Source organism: Lepidochelys kempii, chromosome 6 (assembly GCF_965140265.1).
Source record: "Lepidochelys kempii isolate rLepKem1 chromosome 6, rLepKem1.hap2, whole genome shotgun sequence".
NCBI classification, from domain to species: Eukaryota; Metazoa; Chordata; order Testudines; family Cheloniidae; genus Lepidochelys; species Lepidochelys kempii.
Window position 1 is genome coordinate 20,667,035 of NC_133261.1, and position 11,363 is coordinate 20,678,397.

The window sequence follows — 11,363 nt, forward strand, 5'->3', positions numbered from 1 at the left end:
TCACCACCCAGCCCTGAAAACGACGACCCTTACCCACTGCACTCAACCCCCATCAACATGCAGTATAGCCATCCTGAAATGTAGCACTCATTGCACAGCATTCCAGACAGGAAGGCTGAGTATGATAACAGGACATATGCAAATCTGTGATTGTACCATTCCGCACCCCTTTGCCCTTTCTGTTTCCCACGCAGTTGTGTTTCTTTTCAATAAATGGATTTTTTGGCTTTGAAAACATTCTTTATTATTGCATAACGTAAAAGATACCTTAGCCCAGGAAAGAAGCAGGCACTTCAAATCAGCGTAGCAAACACAGATTCCTACTAACATTGGAACCATTGCACTTCACTTCCATGCAGGGCACCAGACATTACTGGTGGCTTTCAGCCTCAAATTTGCTCCCTCAAGGCATCCCTAATCCTTGCAGCCCCGCACTGGGCCCCTCTAATAACTCTGCTCTCTGACTGTTTAAATTCAGCCTCCAGGTGTTGAACCTCTGTGGTCCATACCTGAGTAAAGCTTTCACCCTTCCCTTCACAAATGTTATGCAGGGTACTGCACGCGGATATAACCGTGGGGATGCTGTCATCGGCCAGGTCCAGCTTCCCATACAGAGAGCACCAGCGGCCCTTTAAACGGCCAAAAGCACACTCCACAGTCATTCTGCACCTGCTCAGCCTGTTGTTGAACTGCTCCTTGCTGCTGTCAAGGCTCCCTGTGTAGGGTTTCATGAGCCACGGCATTAAAGGTTAAGTGGGTCTCCAAGGATCACAATGGGCATTTTGACTTCCCCTATGGTGATCATCTGGTCTGGGAAAAAAGTCCCGGCTTGCAGCTTCCTGAACAGGCCAGTGTTCCAAAAGATGTGTGCGTTTTGCATCTTTCCGGGCCAGCCTGCATTAATGTCAATGAAATGCCCATGGTGATCCACAAGTGCCTGGAGAACCATAGAGAAATACCCCTTCCGATTAACGTACTCGGAGGTTAGGTGGGCTGGTGCCAGAATTGGAATGTGTGTGCTATTTATCTCCCCTCTGCAGTTAGGGAAACCCATTTGTGCAAGCCAGCAAGAATGTCATGCACATTACCCAGAGTCACAGTTCTTCTGAGGAGGATGCGATTAATGGCCCTGCAAACTTGCATCAACATGATTCCAACGATCAACTTTCCCACTCCAAACTGATTAGCGACCAATCGGTAGCTGTCTGGAGTTGCCGATTGTGTTATAATAGGTTGATAGTATTTGTAAGGTCACTAATGAGATGGTAACATTTTCAAAAGCAATAGCCGCCCCCTTCTCCACAGGGCAGGGCAGCTCTCAATCTTGTGACCTTGCGCCGCAGGGTGGGGGCGAGCTCCTCACACAGTCCCATGAAAGTGGCTTTTCTCATCCGAAAGTTCTGCAGCCCCTGCTCATCATCCCAGACTAGCATGACGATGTGATCCCACCACTTAGTGCTTGTTTCCTGAGCCCAAAAGCGGCATTCCACGGTGTTGAGCATGTCCGTGAATGCCACAAGCAAACTCGTGTCATATCGAGAGTTGATGTCGGAGCCCTCACTGTCACTTTGGATCATAAGGAATAACTCGACTGCCAAACGTTATGTGCTGGCAAGATTCGTCAGCATACTCCTCAGCTGTTCGGGCTCCATTCCACCAGACCGAAAGGGAAGACAGAGCATGCAGCACAAAAAATGTTGAAAGATGCCGCCAAATGTGGACGGAAGCACAGGGATTGCTGGGATGCGAACTGATGCAACACTGGGCATTGGGACAGGACCCAGAATGCCCCGCCCCCTTCCCACAAGCCACAGCACCAGAATGGGAAGAGGTGCTCTGTGGGATAGCTGCCCGTAATGCACCGTTCCCAATACCGCTGCAAGTGCCGCAAATGCGGCCACGCCAGCGTGCTTACAGCTGTCAGTGTGGACAGACTGCAGCGCTTTCCCTACAGCGCTCTCCAAAGGTGGGTCTAACTCAAAGCGCTCTACATCGAGTGTAGCCATGCCCCAAGTTGTGTGAAACTATCTATTCAGACCCACTGGCAACAGCTAGGGGCAGCATCTAGTTAAATCATTGGAATTACTTAATACTTGAACTCCCTGACACGTCCCATACTGCAGCATGTTTCCAGCTAAATGAAAATGCAGTTTGAAAGGTTCATAGAGCTTTGAGGCTGGAGGGGTGCTAAGGAAATGCTCTTGTTATTCCCCTTTGGTTTTGTTTTTTTTTTTCTTTCTTATTCTGTCAGCTTTGTAAGGCATCTTCGAACTCTTTCGAGACCCAGATTTATTTTCTCAGCGTGATACAGACACATCCTGGCTGCAAATACAAAATTCGTTGTAGTGGTTAGAATTCAGAACCAGGAAGGCTGTTATATCAGGGTATTGTGTTGGCTAGATTTCTCTGTATAATGGAGCTTTTCTTTGTGACCAAGAAAATAAGCTTTTTAATAAACGGGGGGGGGGGGGATATTTTGTCAGTAGGTGTATGCAGTTATAACTGTTTTGCAGAAGTCTTGCAGCAATGAGCAATCTAGGACATGATCAGACGTTGAGGCCAGTAATCTTTCACATATGTTAGCTCCTATTTATAGAATATGGAAAAGTGACTGTGACCTGTGTCCCTATCCTACCAGCAACTGCTCAAATTTTAAGTTCCTTAAGTTTTATTTTAAGTTAATTTCAGTAGGAGCAGAAGTGGGTCCACAGACCTGCTAAGAAAAACGGCAGGTCCAGTTCCTCCTGAAGTTAATGGGAGCGCTTGTTAATTTCTACAGCAACAAAATAAAAAACAAAAACCCATGCTAGGCGTTTATTGGCAAGATGGCATTGCTGTCTCTACAGGAAGAATGTGGAGTCCCCCAGAGTGAATTTTCTGAATGTATTACTAGATTAACTATAGAGATGTATGGTGATAGCAATGTTTGTGACAGTGTGTCATAGTAGGATGATAGTATTTGTAAGATCACTAATGAGACGGTAACATTTTCAAAAGCACCCGAGTTAGGCTCCTAAATCCAATTTTCAAAAGTGACTTGAGCACTTAGGAGCCTGAGTTCCATTAAAAGCCAATGAGACTTAGGCTCCAAAACACCTAAACTGCTTTTGAAAATGGGATTTAGGCTCCAAAGTCACTTGGGCCCTTTAGAAAATTTCCCCCAAGATTTTTGATTACATCCCCTTGCTTTCAGTTCATTGAATTGTGAGGGAAGGGCCTGACTCATAAAAGAAATAGCCAGTTATTTTTTCTCTCAGTCCCAGCAAAGTTCAAATCCATTTTGGTCTCGAAATAGCCAGTGACCCATGCTGAGATATAGCTCGGATCATGTGGTGGTTATCCCATGCTCCAAGACAGTAGCCCAGGGTGGTTTCTTGCTTCATCTGCTTTAAGACAACTTTCAGAGTAGCAGCCATGTTAGTCGGTATTCACAAAAAGACTGTATTCGCAAAATTTATTTGAGCATAAGCTTTCATGAGCATCCAATGAAGTAAGCTGTTGCTCACGAAAGCTTATGCTCAAATAAATTTGTTAGTCTCTAAGGTGCCACAAGTAGTCCTTTTCTTTTTAAGACAACTATTACTTTTTATCTGCCTGCTGAGAGGGTTTTATTTGTAATGATGCAATTCACTTTGAATCTGGCCTATTTCCAAATGCAAACTCTGCAGAGATCTTCACTCTGCTTCAAAGGTAGCAAGGCACAATATGGAATATCCTGCGCATAGATATTTCGCTATAACACAAAATGCATTCAGAAAGTGCAGACCTTCAACTGGCTCCATTGAGCATAGCTAGTGCTCTGGTTAACCTGGATGCTGGTTTACATAACTGCCAATCATTATGCCTAATTTCCTATCTATATTACAATGGAGCCTAAAGGTCCCAACCAAAATTGAGACCCCATAGTTCTATGTACGGTACCCACGTAGAGTAAGATGCAGTCCCTGCTTTAAAGTGCTGCCACCATGCCTCCATGGGTCACAGCTGAGGATGCCAGATTCAGGACAAGTGAGAAATAGGGCAGACTCACCCCAAACTGATGGTTATTCCATTATTAGCTATACCAAGCCAGAAACAAAAGTAAACTTATGTCTCACCACACTAGTTAACAAGAAGTCCATAATGCACTCTCTTTAGGCATCCCAGCCCTGGTTTCACCACCAAGATACTAGACTTTATGACGAGAGGTTATTGAAAACCAATTCATCAATCAAAGGGTTCTTCTGATCTCAAAAGATCTGCCACGTACCCAGGTCAATATATAACCCGGATCTTACCCAATAATCATGCTGTTGCCAATCCTTTAGTATCTAATATCTAAATGTTTATTTATGAGAGAAAAGAAAGAGTTAAAATGGTTAAATCAGATATATACAATCATTGCAAAGTTATTGCATCAGGTTTGTAGCAGTGAGGGAATAAAGTGCTAGTTTGCAAAAAGTCTCTCTGGAAATTACCCAAACAGCTTCAGGGTCATCAGTCCTTGTTTAGAGCTTCCTTCTTAGAAATCCAGTCCAGAGAAATAAAGCAGGAAATGAAGACAAAATGGAGATTTTCCAGCCAGGGTCTTTTATATCCTCTCCCATGTGGATGGAATTTTACTGTCCCAAACAAAGTTCTCAGTCTTTGTTTGTGGAAAATTACAGGCACAAGATGGAGTCCAGGGTCACATGAACAAGTCACATGCCCATACATGCTTTGATGAATCACAAGTACAGCCATTACCCATATTCTGGCTGGGGGGTCCACATGAAGGCTTGCTGGGCTGGATGGATTTCTTCTATGGGCCAGTGTGAGAGTTTATTGCTTTTGATGGGCCATCAACACAAAGCTGTCTTGCTTCAGTGTAGATTTTACCTGGGGGTGTTGCTCAGGAATACAGCACATATGTAGGATGCCAGTACATAGTCTGTTCATAACTTCAGATCCAAAAATGATACATGCGTGTAAACAGGATAATCATACTCAGCAAATCATAACTTTTCCACTGACACCTTACATGATATACTTTGTACACATTCTATTGCAGTTGTCCAACAGTGGCAATATTAATGATATACATGATCATATCTCAATCATACAGCATCACAAGAGCTTAAAATCTAAATACACAAGACAGACAAAGGGTAGGAGGGTTAACAGAAGCATAGAGAGGGAAAGCAACTTGCCCAAGGTCATACAGTAGGTCAGTGGCAGAGCCATGACTAGTAGAAACTCATGTCTCCTGAGACCAGTGCCCTTTCCACAGGCCCATATTGCCTTTAGGGTGAAATTCACGCTAGTGCAAAATGCATCAATTAAGCCTTATTTTAAGGGCATTAGTTGTGTTTATACCCTTGTATGGGTCCTCTACACCAGAGTGAATTTCACCCTCAGTTAGTATTAACTGACAACACTTATATCGTCTGTTACTCCCTTTACACTCTGTGTTACATACAGCAGGTGGCTACCTAGGCAGGTAGGTGTGTAGCATGCAACAGGTGTGCTGCCTCTGGATATAGCATATGCAGCCACCTCTGGGCATCACGTGCAGCAGGTGGCCTGGAGCAGGGCTGAGAAAGGAGAGCCATGCATGGTGGTTTGTCAGTGTTATTTCTGAATGGGTTGTCAAGGATATAAACCCTTCTACTTCAGGGCATACACCAACCTCTGCATGGGGGGCGCATGGTCAGAAGGAAACTTCTTCTGTGTGCATCTTATTCCATAGTTGGCCACATCTGGATTTCTTGCACCTTGCGCTGAAGCAGCGGTGCTGGCCACCCTCGCAGACAGGATACTGGACTGGGTGGCCCAGTGCGCTGCTCTGCCCTGGCAATTCCAGTGCAGCCTTCTCCTGTTGGGCGCATTTTAGGCTGTGTCTGAGCAGAAGGCTCTGGAGTAGCAAATATTAATCCCGCGACTCCCAGGGCCGGCACTTAATTGGGTTGAAGCTGAGTATAAGGGAACACGATAGGCTCTCCCAGGCCTATTGACTTTCCTCAAGGAGGAAGAAAACAAACCTGTACAAGTCTGAGTCAGGCTTTTATTGAAGAAGGTGAAATAAGGCAGGAATGTAAAGGGGCGCGGGCGGGGGGAGCCTGCAGGAGGGACAGCAACTGCCATAGAGCTCAGCTTCCCCTCTCTCCTCTTTTCTGACAAAGCTGACTCTCCCCACCTGGGTTAGAGACACTACAGTTCTGTGCCTTGCAGTGAAAAGCAATTAGCACTCATAATTAGCTCTTCTGGGGGCTGATCCAAAGCCCACTGCAATCAATGGGAGCCTTAGAGTGGGTCCACATAACACTTTTATTACACAGCAGGTATATTACACAAATTCAGTACAACAGGATCTTCGTTCTCTCTCCCAGCAGAAAGGTAGCCTCTCACTTTTTCAATTGGAGCAGGGGCAAGAGAATTGGGGTTTCTAATTGTTTTATATGCTCTGAGAGCTTCACAAAGTGGTGGGTTAGATATGGACAACACAGCGACTGTGTGTGCATTGCCCATAGGTTCCGCCCTTAGCTTCTTCGCAGTAATTCTCCTGCATCCTTGACCTGTGTTTTAGTGAGAGGGGCAGGTTGACCAGGCTCTCCTGATTGGCCACAGACTGATTGTCCCATGAAATTCTGCCAATGTATAAATGCCAGAGGTGCAGAAAAGTTCCCACATCACACCAACATTGTTTTTCCTTCCGCCCAGTTCTTCACACAAATGCCTTGAGACATCACAAAGAAGCAAGGCCACCCTGTCCCCAGCACCTTATGGAGATGGGGACAATATATGTGGATGAGCAGCTGAGGGGATGCTTAGCAGCTCTGAGGACATAATACATTTTCTGCTACAGCCTCTTGGACTGTCCCTCTGAGTTTCAGCCGAAGGTCGATGCACCATTTATGCCCTCAGCCTATGAGATCTAAGAGCACCTTGGTCTTCTGCAGCAGCCACCTCACCCATAGAACAGGTGACATGCAATCTGGGAGAAAAGTTCCATTAAATCCCCTCACCACACAGAGGCCTCACTGGCAAATTTGCACTCACCCCAGCAGGCTGCTCTGATGGCTGACTAAACCAACAGATGAGCACCTAGAATGGACCTCTCTTTATTTTCCTGATGTTTGCAAAACTCCTTCCCTAGCCTACTGTCATGTGCTCATGTTCTCCTTCCCCTAGCACATTGCCTAACCAAACCCAGACTCCTCATGGAGAAATGAGGAAGGAGCTGCTCTGTCTATGCACACTGTGATTATGCCCAGAAGGCCTGAAGCCAGTCACTACAAGCAAAAACTGTGTCACTGCAGAAGCAAAGGGGCACAGTAGAGAGTGGACAGTGCCAAGTTAAATTGGTTCAAAATCCCTCCATCCCTCTCAAACCAAAGTAACATACTTTTAAATTAGTTCCTCTTTAGATAACAGGTATGTTATAAAGTGGCCTGCAGCCATGACTACTCAAGTTAGGATCTTATCATCTCTTAGGCAAAGAAGGGCTAGACTGATTAGATTTTCCTGGCGGGGTGGGGGTGGAGGGAGGGTCTCTGTGACACACTGTACCCTTAAGTTCACCATTTTTACAAAACTAGGATACATTTTGTACAAAGTATGCCTTGTGAGATATCATATGAAAACTTATAATTCACTGGTCATTACTGTCCTGGTAAAATATGTGTGGCAACATTGCATGTAAAGTTATAAGATCCTACTGCATGATGTTACTAAGGCATATTGCAAATCTGGGGAAGCAGCCCAAACCAGTTCCTCAGAGGCAAACTGATGCCTCAGCCAGGTATCAACAAAATCAGATGGACTATGGCCTCGTTAAGTGGCCATTCTTTAACAGCAAGAAGGGTGTGAGTGAGAAATTTACATTTTAGTTGGATCCCAGGTAAACAGACTGGCTGTCACTTGAACCCCAGCTGGAGATGATTTTCAAAGGGAAGGAAAAGATATAAAAATGAGGAACAGAGCACACAAATCAGCTCTCTTCCCTCATCTCTGTTCAGGGCATCAACAACATTTGAAAGACAAAAGAAGCATCATTGAACTGGGGGACTGGTCTTGACTGAAAAATCCAGCCAGACTTCTGTGAGCATGTGGTGAGAAAAACCTTTTTGCTTCAAGTTCACTTAGCTTGTTAAGGTAGGTGTTAGTTTGCATTTTACCTTTTATTTCTTTGTAACCAATCCTGACTTGTATGCCTCATTACTGTAATCACTTAAAATCTATCTTTCTGTAGTTAATAAACTTGTTTTATTGTTTTATCTAAACCAGTGTGTGTTTGTTTGTAAACCTCCATTTGAGATAACAGGCTTTGTGCATATCATTTTCTATTAATACAATGACAGATTTTCTATGAGCTGGTACTCAAAGAAGGGAAGAGGTGGGCTCTGCACTATCAAAGAGATGCCAAGACTTTCCCGAGAGGTGGTTGTTTTTCAGCAGTGGGGAAAACTGATTTCAATATCTGTAAAGTTTGTTGCACCACTTTTAGGATGCAAATTGCTACTTTTCAATGTAAGGCACAGTTGTTTATTAAGAAAATGACTAATGATAGACTGTTAATCCACTGAAGAAATGCACACATCTGACATAATACATGGGACTTCTTAGCACATATATAACACCAGGTTTCAGAGTAACAGCTGTGTTATTCTGTATTCACAAAAAGAAAAGGAGGACTTGTGGCACCTTAGAGACTAACCAATTTATTTGAGCATAAGCTTTCGTGAGCTACAGCTCACTTCATCGGATGCATACTGTGGAAAGTGTAGAAGATCTTTTTATATACACACAAAGCATGAAAAAATACCTCCTCCCACCCCACTCTCCTGCTGGTAATAGCTTATCTAAAGTGATCACTCTCCTTACAATGTGTATGATAATCAAGTGCTGTGTTTATGGGACTTGCCCAAAGTCACATTAATTCAGGAGTCCTGACTTCCAGTCATCCACTTTAACCTCTAGGCCACACTGCCTCCCACAAAGGAAACAGACTTTTAATGTCACAAATGAAAACATCTCTCCAAATGCTAATCCAGCGCTGAACATTGTTTTGTCAATGTGTGTGTGCACAGCACATTCCCTGCTGTCCCGGTAGAAGATGTATTTCACTAAACATTGGCTTTCTGTTCCTTACTCCAGTCTGCAGGGATAAGCAACATGTGTACAGTTATTAAATACTTTCTGGCATATTTGCAAAGGAGGAAGAAAGGGCAGAATTGAGAGAGAATTTACAGCCAATGTACCAAGTTTGATAAGGGAAAATAAAGCAGCCCGTCCTCTGTAAACATAATCCATGAAGCTGTGCTTCATAACCTTACATGGCAAAACAAAGATCATATTAGAAAAAAATCATGATGTAAAATTATGAAATCGTGTCAGCTTCATTTGTAAACATCATGCTGTCATGGTCTCTCTGCCTGGTATGCTCATGCTCTCCCTGTTCCTCTGTCTACATTATTTGTATTGGAGTTGCACCTAGAGGTCCCAACTGAGATCAGGGTTGTTTTGTGCTAGGCATGGTACACACCAGAAGTGAGAGACAGGCCCTGCCTTGAAGATCTTACCGTCTAAATAGATGAGTCAAAGGAAGTAGAATTACCTCAGTTTTACAGAGGGAAAACTGAAGCAGAGAGAGATTAAGTGACTTGCCCAAAGTCACAAAAGAATTCTGTGGCACCGCCAGGAACAGAATACAGATTGCCTGACTCTCAACCCAGTGCTTTAACCATAATGCCATTCTTCCTCTCAGATCAGTCTTCCTGTACACAGAGATCCATCCATCCACTTACTTCTGAAGAGTCAGTAGATTTACAGATATTGGGGGCTTGACTGTGTCCCAGGCTAGGAGGGGTGTCTTTTGTGGGAATGGGGGAGGGCGCTAGGTAGCTACCCCAGAGACAAGGAAAAGGCAGCGAGCCTGCAATGAGGAGAGGGGAGATCACGCACCGTGGCGTTTGGGGAGCGGCTGGGGAGCTAGGGAGATCCCGGCCCCTTGGGGATTCAGGAGGGGCTGGGGAGAGGGGAGATCACGCACCGTGGCGTTTGGGGAGCGGCTGGGGAGCGGGGAGATCCCGGCCCCCTGGGGACTGGGGAGCAGCTAGGGAGATCCCGGCCCCTTGGGGATTCAGGAGGGGCTGGGGAGAGGGGCGATCACGCACCGTGGCGTTTGGGGAGCGGCTGGGGAGCGGGGAGATCCCGGCCCCCTGGGGATTGGGGAGCAGCTAGGGAGATCCCGGCCCCTTGGGGATTCAGGAGGGGCTGGGGAGAGGGGAGATCACGCACCGTGGCGTTTGGGGAGCGGCTGGGGAGCGGGGAGATCCCGGCCCCCTGGGGATTGGGGAGCAGCTAGGGAGATCCCGGCCCCTTGGGGATTCAGGAGGGGCTGGGGAGAGGGGCGATCACGCACCGTGGCGTTTGGGGAGCGGCTGGGGAGCTAGGGAGATCCCGGCCCCTTGGGGATTCAGGAGGGGCTGGGGAGAGGGGAGATCACGCACCGTGGCGTTTGGGGAGCGGCTGGGGAGCTAGGGAGATCCCGGCCCCTTGGGGATTCAGGAGGGGCTGGGGAGAGGGGAGATCACGCACCGTGGCGTTTGGGGAGCGGCTGGGGAGCGGGGAGATCCCGGCCCCCTGGGGATTGGGGAGCAGCTAGGGAGATCCCGGCCCCTTGGGGATTCAGGAGGGGCTGGGGAGAGGGGAGATCACGCACCGTGGCGTTTGGGGAGCGGCTGGGGAGCGGGGAGATCCCGGCCCCCTGGGGATTGGGGAGCAGCTAGGGAGATCCCGGCCCCTTGGGGATTCAGGAGGGGCTGGGGAGAGGGGCGATCACGCACCGTGGCGTTTGGGGAGCGGCTGGGGAGCGGGGAGATCCCGGCCCCCTGGGGATTGGGGAGCAGCTAGGGAGATCCCGGCCCCTTGGGGATTCAGGAGGGGCTGGGGAGAGGGGCGATCACGCACCGTGGCGTTTGGGGAGCGGCTGGGGAGCTAGGGAGATCCCGGCCCCTTGGGGATTCAGGAGGGGCTGGGGAGAGGGGAGATCACGCACCGTGGCGTTTGGGGAGCGGCTGGGGAGCTAGGGAGATCCCGGCCCCTTGGGGATTCAGGAGGGGCTGGGGAGAGGGGAGATCACGCACCGTGGCGTTTGGGGAGCGGCTGGGGAGCGGGGAGATCCCGGCCCCCTGGGGATTGGGGAGCAGCTAGGGAGATCCCGGCCCCTTGGGGATTCAGGAGGGGCTGGGGAGAGGGGAGATCACGCACCGTGGCGTTTGGGGAGCGGCTGGGGAGCGGGGAGATCCCGGCCCCCTGGGGATTGGGGAGCAGCACTACCTCTGCCCCGGAGCTGACGGGCTGGGAGCCCGGGAGGAGTCGGGGGCGCTGGCGGCCGGCCCGTC